At 35.9% G+C, this 12,746-nt stretch overlaps 1 long non-coding RNA gene across 3 annotated transcripts in view; it reads right to left on the reverse strand.

The window, feature by feature from the left end:
• LOC132712115 (uncharacterized) overlaps positions 1-10,574 on the reverse strand; it is an 88,455-nt gene extending 77,881 nt beyond the window's left edge. For all 3 annotated transcript variants that reach the window (XR_015731413.1, XR_009622811.2, XR_015731412.1), the window contains exons 1-2: positions 10,305-10,574; positions 6,312-6,335 (exon numbers count right to left, since the gene is read on the reverse strand). This is a non-coding gene — a long non-coding RNA (uncharacterized LOC132712115). The remainder of the gene's footprint in view (positions 1-6,311; positions 6,336-10,304) is intronic.
• Positions 10,575-12,746: the final 2,172 nt, after the last annotated feature.

The following is a 12,746-nucleotide window of genomic DNA, read 5'->3' on the forward strand; positions in this document are numbered from 1 at the left end:
TCTTCCACAGATAGACACAAATATAGAAGCCCACCAAATTACAAAGAAGGTAGAGGGGGTAGAGAAAATTCAAAAGAGAGGAAATCTGGGTCACTGAATGGGCTAAATAAACAAGACAGCACCAGAACACAGCAGGATGAGAATAACAATTGGCTTATTGATTCTGGTGCAACAAATCACACCACCAACAACAAAAGTATATTATCTTCATTTATAGAAGATAAGTTTGTGATAAAGGTAGCTAATCAAGAAAAGGTTCAAGTACTAGGCAAAGGAAATGTGACCTTGCCTGGTCTAGGGAAAATAGAGGGGGTATTATTAATCCCAGAAATACCTCACAACATACTAAGTGCCATAAAATTAAGCAGAGAATCTGATATCAATATAGTTTTCTCAAAGGGGAAAGCAACTATAGAAAAGAACAAAACAAATGTAGGTACTGTAATGATAAAAGGAGGTCTACCCTATCTGATAACTAAAGAAAGATGTTTACATAACATTGATTCAAATATGGAAGATTGTATTGAAGCAGATGATGAAAATGTCAGTAACAGTGACAATGATGAGTGTAGAATAACTCATGATCACAAAAATACATACAAGGAAAAGAAACCAAAAATAGGTAAACCAATTCATGATGAGTGTGCTCACATCTTACACAGGAAGTTAGGACATGCAAGCTTTCCTGTAGTACAAAAAATGACTGAACACGCAGAAGGTGTCAAAATAAAAAATTGTGAAAATTATTTGGAATGCTCAGTATGTAAGTCCACCAAACTAAAAACCAGTCCCAGACCAAAAAAATCTAACAGATCAACTAACAATATTTTTGATTTGGTACATATGGACTTAGTTGGTCCATTAAGTCCCTCAATTACCTATAGAAAACGTTACTTCCTAACAATAGTGGATGACTACAGCCGATATGGTTTTGTTTACACATTAAAGCACAAGGATGAAACATTTCAGAAATTTAAGGAATTCTACAAACGTATAGAAACACAACATAATATCAGAATAAAGCAAATTATGACAGATAGGGGATGTGAATTCATGTCTAAAGAATTCTCCCAATGGTTAAAGGATAGAGGAATGTTACATTTCACGTCCAATCCTTTTTCTGCATTTCAAAATGGAGTTGCAGAGAGGAAAAATTCCACACTACAAACCATGATTAGGTGCACATTAGAGGATGCTGGTTTAGGCAAACAATTTTGGTCAGAGGCATTACATTATTCGAATTACACTCAAAATAGAACCTGGTCCAGTATTGTGAATAAGACACCATATGAGGTGATGTACAATAGAAAACCCAAATTATCACACATGCACATATTTGGAGTCACTGCAGACGTACACATACCTAAACAATTGAGGAGAAAGGGAGAAAACGTATCCAGGAGATTAAGATTCATGGGATACGAAACTGGAACCAAAGGGTACAGATTTATTGATAGTAATAACAAATTTATAGTATCCAGAACAGCTGTGTTCCATGAACAGGCCAATTGGTCAAAATTGCACCTTAATGAAATATTTCCTAATAAATGTAAAGATACGATATCTTGCGAGGAAGGAACAACAGAAAATCAAAATATTAACAAAAGTAAGAACAAAACCAAAACTTGGACTAATAGTCAGCATAAAATAAAGACAGACACATTAACAAAAAAGGAAGCTAGATATTTGCATGATAACCATAGCAAGCCTGAAAGAACTATTAGAAACAATAGAAACCAAATACCAAATAAATACAAAGATTACATAATGCATATGAATGGAGAACAAATAACACCTAATACATATGAAGAAGTATTGAAACTTCCACATGAAGAAAGAGAAAAATGGGAACTAGCTATGGAAAAAGAGATGGAAAGTTTACAAGGATTAAATGTATTCACACCTGCGATCGCACCTAAGGATAAAACAATTATAGGTACCAGGTGGATTTATAAAATTAAGAACTTAGAAGGAGGCAATACCTTATACAAGGCTAGACTAGTTGCACAAGGCTATGCACAAAAATATCCAGAAGACTATACTGATACATATTCACCCACAGTGAGAACAGAGAGTGTCAAAACAGCCCTTGTAGTAGCATCTGCACTCAATCTGGACGTATTCCAATATGACATACAGACCGCATACTTACATGCAAAATTAGATAAGGAAATATATGTAAGAGCACCACACAGTCAATACACTAATAAGAACGAAATTTGGTTATTAAATAAGAGTCTGTACGGATTAAAGCAATCCGGCAAAAGATGGTACGATTGCTTGGTAAAAGTACTTAAGACCATGGATTTCAACGCCACCACTGCTGATAACTGTTTCTTTGTAAAAAAGAGTAATGATCATATTGAATTTGTATTAATTTACGTGGACGATATTTTATACATTGGAAAGCATAAAGAGAGCAGGGAAATCTTTGTAAATAAGTTAAATGAACACTTCTCACTGAAATCTCTGGGTAAAGTGAATAAATACCTTGGTGTGCAAATTAACAAAACTAAAAGGGGATTCAAACTTACACAGAAAGATAAAATCATCGAACTCCTAAACAAATGTAACTTAAATAATGCTAAAACCTGTGACACCCCTATGCAAACTGATTTTCTTAGAAACACTGATGAATCTTCCCCTGAGTTTAAAGACAACACATTTTACAGATCAGTTATAGGTTCACTCCTTTATATATCTAATTGGACTAGGCCAGATATTGCATTACCTCTCAATCTATTGTCAAGATATGTTAGTAAACCAACCTTGTATCATTGGGAAGCTGTCAAAAGAATTCTAAGATATCTGAAGGGTACATTAGATTTTTGTTTAATGTTGGAACCCAATAATGACAGAGAACCAAAAATTACTTGTTATGCTGATGCAGATTGGGCTGGTGATACATCATGCAGAAAGAGTACTTCTGGTTATGTTTTTCTATTGAATGATTGTCCAGTTTACTGGTATACTGGTAAACAAGAACTAGTAGCCACTTCTACTACAGAAGCGGAATATGTTTGTTTGTCCAAAGCTGCAAATAACCTTGTATGGTTCAATGATCTGATCACTGATGTTTGGAAGAAACCCACCTTACCATTTATTATGCATGAAGACAATAAAGCGGCCATTGAAATATCCAGATCCGATGCAATTGGACAAAGGTCCAGGCATATTGATATAAAGTTTAAGCATGTGAGACAACTGTCTCAAGACGGATTCATTAAAGCAATACATTGCGATACTTCTGAACAATTAGCTGACATATTAACAAAACCCTTACCTTCTAAACAACACAAATATTTAACTTCTAAATTATATGTATTATATTGTCCTGAATCAGAATGTAATTGGTGTTGTGTAACGAACCGGCATTTAGAGGGGGATTTGTCAGATGTAAATGCCTTATTCTCCAATGTGTAAATAATGTATATATGGAACATCAGAGGTTAACTTATTCTTTGGACTTTAATGTATTCATAACTTACCACTCCCATTCCTAGCTCCACCCCTTGTATATATAAGGAGCCACTCTCACCATTCTCGTCGCTTCTACCTTGAATATTCAGTGAATATAGAATGCCTATCATAATTAAAAAGAAATATATTTAAAGCTCTAACTCCTATTATCTTTATTGAGTCTGATCCTGAAAATATTGCAACAGGATCTCAAACATAGGCTAGCTAATTTCCAACCCAGTATCCTAACCCTGGAGCCACTATGCTCCTTAGAAGAACTGGTAAGAAATAGCAATAATTTTATTCAAAATAGGGTTTCAAGATTTAAAAGAGATATGTAATTTGGAATTCAGGTGGAATCTGAATCACTAGAAGACTTGAGGGCAGACAGGAGGGGGAATTATATGCTAAACAAAAAATAAAATAAAATAATTAAAGATAGGGCACTTGTGGGAAGCTTAAAAAGGACAATTATGACTGCATAATTCTCAAATATCTGCTTTTTTAAAAAAATTTAAAATGTGTAATGGGTGTCATTCCATGTGTGTAGCCGCCATTTGGAATTTTGCACTTCTCCTACTCCATATTTTGGCAAAATGTGATGAAAACAACCAATACAACAGACCTAGCAGACAATAGAACCATGTAAACTTTCCACTAGTTTTAGCAGCAAATCTAGACAATATAGAAAAGGGAAGCAACTTTAGTTCCAATGCAGATTCAAATGTACTGTTGAGAAAACTTGTTTCCTTTTTTCACAGCTATTCATATATCTCCTCTGATACTTCCCTTGCCAGATTTCTTCTTTTCTTCTCCTTTTTTATTTGATTTCCATCACAAAGCAAGGCCATCAACATAGCCTCTATAACGCAAGCTTTTCAGTAGATGTAGGACAATTAATTGAAAAGTATTTTTGATGATTTTTCTCTGCCTTTTAAGCAGGGGTGAAATTCAGCAGGTTCTGACAGGTTCTGGAGAGCCGGTAGCAGAAATTTTGAGTAGTTCGGAAAACTAGCAAATACCACCTCTGGCTGAGTTTGTTTGTTTGTTTTTATTGGATTTATATACCACCCTACTCCCGAAGGACTCAGGGCGGTGAACAGCCACAGAATAAAACACATAAATACAAAAAAATTAAAATAGAATAAAAACGAATTAAATAATTTGGCTGAGACAAATTTAAAATACCCAATAATTTAAAATAATAATTTAAAAACAAATTAAAATTTAAAAGGGGAAAAGATTTAGGCCAGGCCAGCTTGATGAAATAAGAAAATCTTGGGGTGGGGTGGGAATGGAGATTTTGCAGTATCCTTCCCCTGGAGCGGGGTGGGAATGGAGACCTTGCAGTATCCTTCCCCTGCCATGCCCACAGAACTGGTAGGGAAAAATTTTGAATTTCACTCCTGTTTTTAAGTACCCAGTTTATTAGACTTACATTCATTTTCATATAACCAAATGATCTGCAGTTTATGTATTATTGAGAGAAAACAGAAACAACATATACTTTTTTATTCACTGTCAGAAAGGAAACCCATATTTAATATTTTCAACTTCCCTGTAATAGAAAATAAAGAATCCTAAATCCCAGCTTTTTGGATGAAAAAAAATGCTGTAGCTGATTAAATTTGTCATCCATAAGCAAATAAACTAAAGCTTCGCTCTACAAACTTACCATTTAAGCTAATGAAGGTTGAAAACTGATGAACCTGGAAGCAAATTCATTCAACACAGTGCGAGTTACTTATGAGTAAACAAGCATGGGCAGAGTTTGTAAGAGTAGCAAGAAGTTTAATTGCAAGCCCAAAATGTAAAATCTAAAAGTATGTGTTGCCGATTTAGAACGGCATTCATTACAATGCACTCTCTGTCTTAGTCCCTTTGTAATTCAGTAAGTGTTGTATCCTCTTTGTATTCCTCTGCTTCCCGACCACAGTGATGAATACACACACATTCATTTTTTGACAGAGGCTGGGATTGGTTGGCTTCCTCTGTCTTACCTAGTGCCTTTGCCATTCCAATTCTCTGCTTTCTATAATGCAATTTCAGTGCTCAAATGTTTCTTGATTAGATTGCACCTGTATAATGTTCCATTTGGAGAAACAGTTCACGTATTTCCTAATGTATGCCCTAGGTAACTTTTTTTTTTTAACATTGACTCCGCTCAGCATCTCTTTCAAGGTAAAGGCACAAGGAAGAAAGGAGACAGTTTTAAGAATTTGCCGAATTTCACAGGCAATGCAGGATCCATTGTCCCAAAGGTGCTTTTTCAGGAGGCAACTGGTCTGTCTTGTTTTTTGTTTGAAGACATTTCGCTTTTCATCCAAGAAGCTTCTTTGATGAGAAGCGAAACATCTTCAAAGAAAAAACAAGAAAGTCCAGTTGCCTCCTGAAAAAGCACTTTTGGGACAACCATGTTCTGGATGACTGAGAATCTCTACAGACTTGCAGTATCCATTCTAAAGAATGCTGGAATGTCACTCATAAATGGGTTAACTGATCCAGTTTTCTAAGGAAATCGCTGATCTCTTGTCATGTCTTTCCACAATATTTTGGTAGAAATTATATTTTTTCATTATCTTTTTACGAAAATATAATGATCTCAGTTACCAAGAATGCTTCTAGTATCATCAATTTTAATTAAAAGTTTGTTTTGTGCTTAAACTAACTTTTTGCCTTTGAGATATTATAATTACAGATTTTGCACCAAGAGAAAAAAAGTATATTTCAATTGTTGGTTGTTAGAACAACATATTGTACCCTTTGAAGAAAATTTGCCACTTGAAATTCTTTAATCTACCAAGAGCCTAAGATGAACGTCTTAACTCAAAAATGAGAGAAATCAATTTTACCTTTCATGGAGTTGCACCGGCAACCTGTGTAAAAATAAAAATTTATTACGTTGAAGTGACACTTTGTGAAATGAGACCTTTTAACTTGTCAAATGCAAACTCTTAATTAATATCTATTATTATTATTATTATTATTATTATTATTATTATTATTAATAATAATAATAATAATAATAATAATAATAATAATAACAACAATTATTAAACTTATAATTGTACTCATAAAAATATAATAATTATCAACACTTATACTAATGATTTGCCTTGAGGGGGATATCAGAATATTTTCCTAAAAGGATAACTCCACAGCCATTTTTTAATGCCTCAACTTAAGTTGAACAGCTGGTTTTTCATGGAAAGCAGGCACTTTTTCCCACATTCTGATAAGAAATGTATGACAACACAGCATGCTAACTTAGTTGTGATATCTAGCAACAACCAGGCTTAGATAACAACACAGGCAAAAGTCACAGGGATGGGTGGAATAAGTTAGAATTTTAGCCATGAGTTTGAATGGCCTCTTCCAGGGAAATACTTTAAAGTTGTCTCCCTCGATAGCTTTGCTTACAAATCTTTCTGAGAGCAGAAACTCCATTTGAAACGCAATATAAGGAAAACATGTAACATCTATGGTAGTGTTTCCCTAACTGTGCTGAAACATGGGTAAGATCTTTTTTTTCTTTTATTGGCGTGGAATTAAAATCTAAGGGTTAGAATCTTTTGACTAGTATGCGGTATCAGAACTTGCTTTTAGCTACACTATGTATAGTTATTGTTATTTTGCTCTTTTGAAGTTTCCGTGGTTCCTTCTGTCAGGTTTTCATTTAATAAGCAGTAAAAATTAATTCTGTTCTCTGTCATGAATCTTATGACGTTTCTTGAATGGGTCTTAGCTATCTATCCCTTATCTCTAAGAAATAAATACAGCCCAAAGTGAATTTCACACAAAGCTTCTGTACTTGATGCAATTGTGAGCTGTGTGGCTTCCCTAAGGGATACTCTGTTCCTTAAAAATCATCCACAAAAGGTGGAGGATTAGGACCTGGAGTGTCGTAAATCCCTTTTAACCTGACAAATTGGTCAAAATTCTATTATGTAATTCCACAATTCTTTTTTCAAGGTCTGTGTTGAGGGAAATATTGGATTTTCTAGTAAAGCCATTTAAAGACAGACATCTATTGCTTTCAAATTTCTTGGAATTCTGTATCTATCATTGTTGTCACAGAGCCATGAGTGTGGAACTCCAAAAACTCAGACAACACCTGGTTGGCTGTATCTGCTGTAGTGAGATATGGTATTATTCTCTGTTGGAAGGCAAACAAAAAACAAAAGCACCCCTCTATGACACACCTGCTAACTAGACCACACACTAACCCTTTTCTCACATTCAGGGGTGGGTTCTATTTACATTTACTACCGGTTTGCAACGGGCCGCATGCTCTTCTGCGCAAGTGCAGAAGCATTTTGATGACGTCAGGGTTGGTGGGCGGAGCCTCCCGCCGGTTTTACTACCAGTTCTATAGAATTGATGCAAACTGGGGGCAACCCACCACTGCTCACATTCCATAGGCAAAAGCCTTCCCAGGCCACATGGACAGTTACAAAAACCACTTAAAATCTTTTAAAGCTGAAATTGACAAAGAACAGTCAGACAGTACCAGCAAATCAATCAGGAAGCAAGATCCCATAAATCACAATATGGAAACCTAAATCACAACATCCAACCCCAGATCTTTGACATCATACCCCTCAAAAAATTCCACAGCTAGAGAAGATTACAGACTTAGAAAAGTAGAAACCTTTTCACATGATCCCCAGGGCAAAAACACTTCAGATCAACACACCCCTCAATAAGACTATACATGTCATTGTTCTCAGTTTTCTGATTTTATGGCCACCTTCAGGACCTGTACAGTTCACTATGCTATCAAATAAACTATCCTCCATATCAAGCAAGTTTCCCAGAGTGTTTATATTCATGACCCAGCTTGGAAAACGAACCAACAGAATTTTCTTCTAATGCCTCTAAAGTCATTACCTTAATAAAGAGATTTTTTTTTAAAAAATACTTTTATTAAGGTAATTGTATAAGCAGAGGCATAGAATCAAGATCACGTGAAACATTAATACTGCTTTATAAAACCCTAGTAAGACCACACCTGGAATACTGCAACCAATTTTGTTCACCATACTACAAAAAAGATGTTGAGACTTTGGAAAAAGTTCAGAGAAGAGCAACTAAGAGGATCAAAGACCTGGAGACTAAACTATATGAAGAATGGCTGCAGGTTTTGGATTTGGCTAATTTAAAGAAAAGAAGAATTAGGGGGTGACATGATAGCAGTATTCCAGCATCTGAGGGGCTGCCACAAAGAAGAGGGGGTTAAATTGTTCTCCAAAGCAATCAAGGGCAGGACAAGAAAAAATGGTTGGAAACTAATCAAAGAGACAAGCAACCTGGAATTAAGGAGAAAAGTGAGTGAGGACTCACTAACAGTGAGGGCAATTAACCAGTGGAACAGCTTGTCTTCAGAAGTTATGGGTGTTTCATCACTGAAGGTTCTTAAGAAGAGACTAGACAGTCACTTATCTGAAATGGTATAGGGTCTCCTTTCTGAGCAGAGAACTGGACTAGAAGACTTCCAAGGTTCCTTCCATGTCCTGTCCTGTCCTGTCCTATCCTACCCTACCCTACCCTACCCTACCCTACCCTACCCTACCCTACCCTACTCTGTTCTATTCTATTCTATTCTATTCTATTCTATTCTATTCTATTCTATTCTATTCTATTCTATTCTATTCTATTCTATTCCATTATATTCTATTCTATGTAGATAAAGGCAGGATGATTTACTAAGATACCTGGAAAAACTTAGCAATCATAAGAGAAGAGGATTTCTTTCTTTTTTTTTAACAAAATGTAAGTGGTTAAAAATAAATGAAAACTCTTACTTTAAAGAAACTGAGCCAAATTGAGTGGAGAATTATAAACCGGTGCTTCTTTATTAGAAATACAGTAATCACTAGGCTCCCAGCAAGAGCTAGAGCTCTGTTGCCAAAAGGTTCAAACAGAGTAATTGAATAATTAGTTTACAGCCATAGGTAAAGAATACAATGACATCAAAGGAACTTGGCCGATGTCTTCTTGTCTGCTGTACGAAAGTGATCAGCATGCCAGCATCAGCATGCCAAGTCATAAAGGTACATTGTTTTACTTTGCTATGATAATAGGGTGATTTTCTTCATACCCCAAAGGGGGGGAGGTGGCAAATTATTGAATTTTACTATCTATTTCCTTGAAATGATTGCAATTACTAGAATAAGTGCTTACAAATCGGAATGTCTACCGGGTCAAGGAGGCTGTTATGTCACATGGAGTGTAGGTACTAAGAAAGATTTATGTTAGTCTCAGCTGACCTTACACTTTCGGAAGGCTAATGATATATAGCAGGGCTGTTTCAAGGAGGAAGAGAAGAAAGAACAGAAAGAAGAGAGTAGGAATAAGTGGTGATTCCTCACAATGGAAAGGAATGAACAGTGAGTGCCCCAATTGTTAAGTCCCCGCCGGCACGACCGCTCTCGAACAGGCTGTGTCGTCAGCAGGTTCGGATTGGCGGAGACGCGCAGCAACTAAAGTAGCGGGAATTGCCTGGGTCTTAATTGGTTGCCGCTGTCTGACAGCTCGCTATTTAAGGAGCTGTCAGGACGCGCGTTCGCGTTCTGTTCTTTTTCCACTTGTTGTGTTGCTCTTTCTGGTTAATAAAGTTTATGACTTGAAAGGCCTGGCTTCCGAGTCATCCCTATAGACACAACACCAAGTATTGGTAGTGAGCTTTTTAATCATTGATCTGGAAACAGGAGCAAGGGCTTATCTAAGTTAGTTGACAAAACCTAATAGGTTAGGATAATGAAAATGTCCAATAATTAGGAGGGTGAGAATACGCCTGTTTTTAAAAAATTACAGAAAAGGAAATTCTTATTCATAATACCTACCTCTGGGCAATCTGATGAATTTGAACTACGTCAGATTTAAGAAAGTCTGAAGGAAGTACTTCTTGAGAGAATGCTTGCTTGAACTTGGGAATTTGTTGCAGGAAAAGGTAGTAAGGTCTCTAGCTTGAGCAACTTTTAAAGGTCATCACATATCCATAGAGAATGAACAATTAATGGCTAGTAGTCGTGATCATTAAATTCTGCCTTCTGGAACAAAAGCAGCACGCCTCCAAATACTAATTATGGGTGAGCAAAACTAGAAATAGGCCACTTTGCTGTCCTCCTGCTTGCTGGTTTAGCATTGGCATCTGGTTGGTTCCCATGGAAACCAAATGCTAGAATAGATAGGTCTCTGGCCTGATCCAGCACAACAATTCTATAGCCTTAGGTTTTTAATGTGTTTCATATTAGGATCTCATGAGCTTTTGGGTAAAGATTCTTCAAAAGGATTCACACACCCCTATATAGTTTTTTTTTCCCCCAGCTGGTCTTAAGAACAAGACATTCAGATCCTCAAAAGGTTTGGAGCTGTGCCTTCTGACTAGCTCAGGTGTTCATTTACTTTTTACTTCTTACTACTTCATAATTTCAAGATTCCTCAAAGAAAATGTGTTTTTATTTGTGGTTGACAATAATTAGAGCAAAATATGAAGGAATTGCCTTAGGAGGGTTATAGAGGTCAGAAAACTTCAAGACCTTTTTAATGTTCTCCATTTGTCCAGTCTCCATGGTCCCTGGTTGAAGCTCCCTGGCTCATACCTTTCTACTAGGTGCATATTTGTGAAAGAAATTGAGGATTTAAAGGTTTGAATTGTAGCAATCATAAGGAGTCCCTTTGAGAAGTAGCAGGGAGAGTCACTCCAAGACAATGATCAGACAAGCGAGACTTGAGCCCTTTCCAATAAACCAATTTGAGAAAACATGAATCATTTATTCAAGTACATATGCAGAACTTATTTATATGTATATGCAGTGGTGAATACACTGTGTGCTCTGTATTATCACCTTCCTCCTTCTCTCCCTTACTTTTCTTTCCTCTTGAGAGTGTACTCAATAAAGGCAAAAGGGGGAACATGCAGTCTGAAATTTGAAAAAGGTCTATGACAATTTTATGCAGCCAACTTATCACGGCCAACTCACCACAGCCAATTTGCCACGGCCAATTTGCTGCCGGACTTCTTGTTGCGGGACAAGAGTTACACTAATATCAAAGAAATGGTGGAACAGAATCATTAAAGAAAGGATGCAAAAGGAGAGAGAGAATGAAATGTGAATGGCAAAAATTAAAATATTTTTTAATTTATTTTAAATAATTCAATAGAATTGTTAAATTGTCCCACAGTGAGTTGTTGTCCCACAGTGGCTGTGACGAGTTGTCCCCGTGGCAAATCGGCTATGGTGAGTTGTCCCATTCCCATTTGAAAAGGAGAGATGAGTCCAAAGGGCAATAAGTTAATTTAGACCTATGGACGATTTTAGAGTAAGATATTAACTTCTTAGAGTGGCTCCAACTCGTCCTCTCAGTTTTTCATTCCTTAAAAATTATTCCTGTTGGTTTGTCCAATTTCTGGATTAGTTTGAATTTTTAAAAAAGTGCGCAGACTTACAGTATGTTTGTGCATAGTTGGGGCCAAATGCACTTTTTAAAAATGTTCCTAAAGTATTGCTTTTCCCCAAGGATTTTAGGATTTGCATCCTGAACAATCTTATCTCCAATAATCTTTTCCTTTTATTGATGAACAGATTTTCAACATTTAGAAATGAGCAAAATTTGGACGACTATTGTGTTATTTTGAAAATGCAAAATTAAATTTCCATTACAATATGTATCAAATTAATTTCTTTCCATTCCTGGTTTAGCTGTATGATCTATTATAGGTCTTTATTTAGAAGTTAAGGTCCTGCTGGGTTCAACATACCTTACCTATACATCATTAAATACTATAATCTCATTGTGTTTTGTAACATATTGTGATATTTGCAAAAAACCTTTCCTGTAAAAACCTAGGAAAGGATTTCTTTTTTCTTTTTTCAATCCTTTTCAGCCATTTTATGCTATAAAATAAGGTCACCAAATGTTTTTTTTAAAGAAGCTGTATGGATGCACAGATGAAATATTTTGTGATTATGCAAATATGGCCTGACTTGCATTAACTTCAGGCCACTGGGGTGATATTTTCATACGTTTGCATATACACTCATCTCCATCAGCTTCCTAGTTAAGCTTTGCTACAGGGAATAGTAAATGTTTGGATATTTGATCAAACGCGCCATGTAGTCATTAAGGTTGTTTAATAATGTTAGTCATAACTATTGTCACATAGAAATAGAGTGAGAGAAACAACTCCTGTCTCTTTCCCCAAGGAATAAAACATATTGTGACTGCATCTTATAGAACTATGAATTTAATTTCTATAGCCAGAAAGTGATCTATCTATCTAT

This window comes from Pantherophis guttatus, chromosome 1 (assembly GCF_059756535.1).
Source record: "Pantherophis guttatus breed Tessera chromosome 1, ASM5975653v1, whole genome shotgun sequence".
Lineage (NCBI taxonomy): Eukaryota > Metazoa > Chordata > Lepidosauria > Squamata > Colubridae > Pantherophis > Pantherophis guttatus.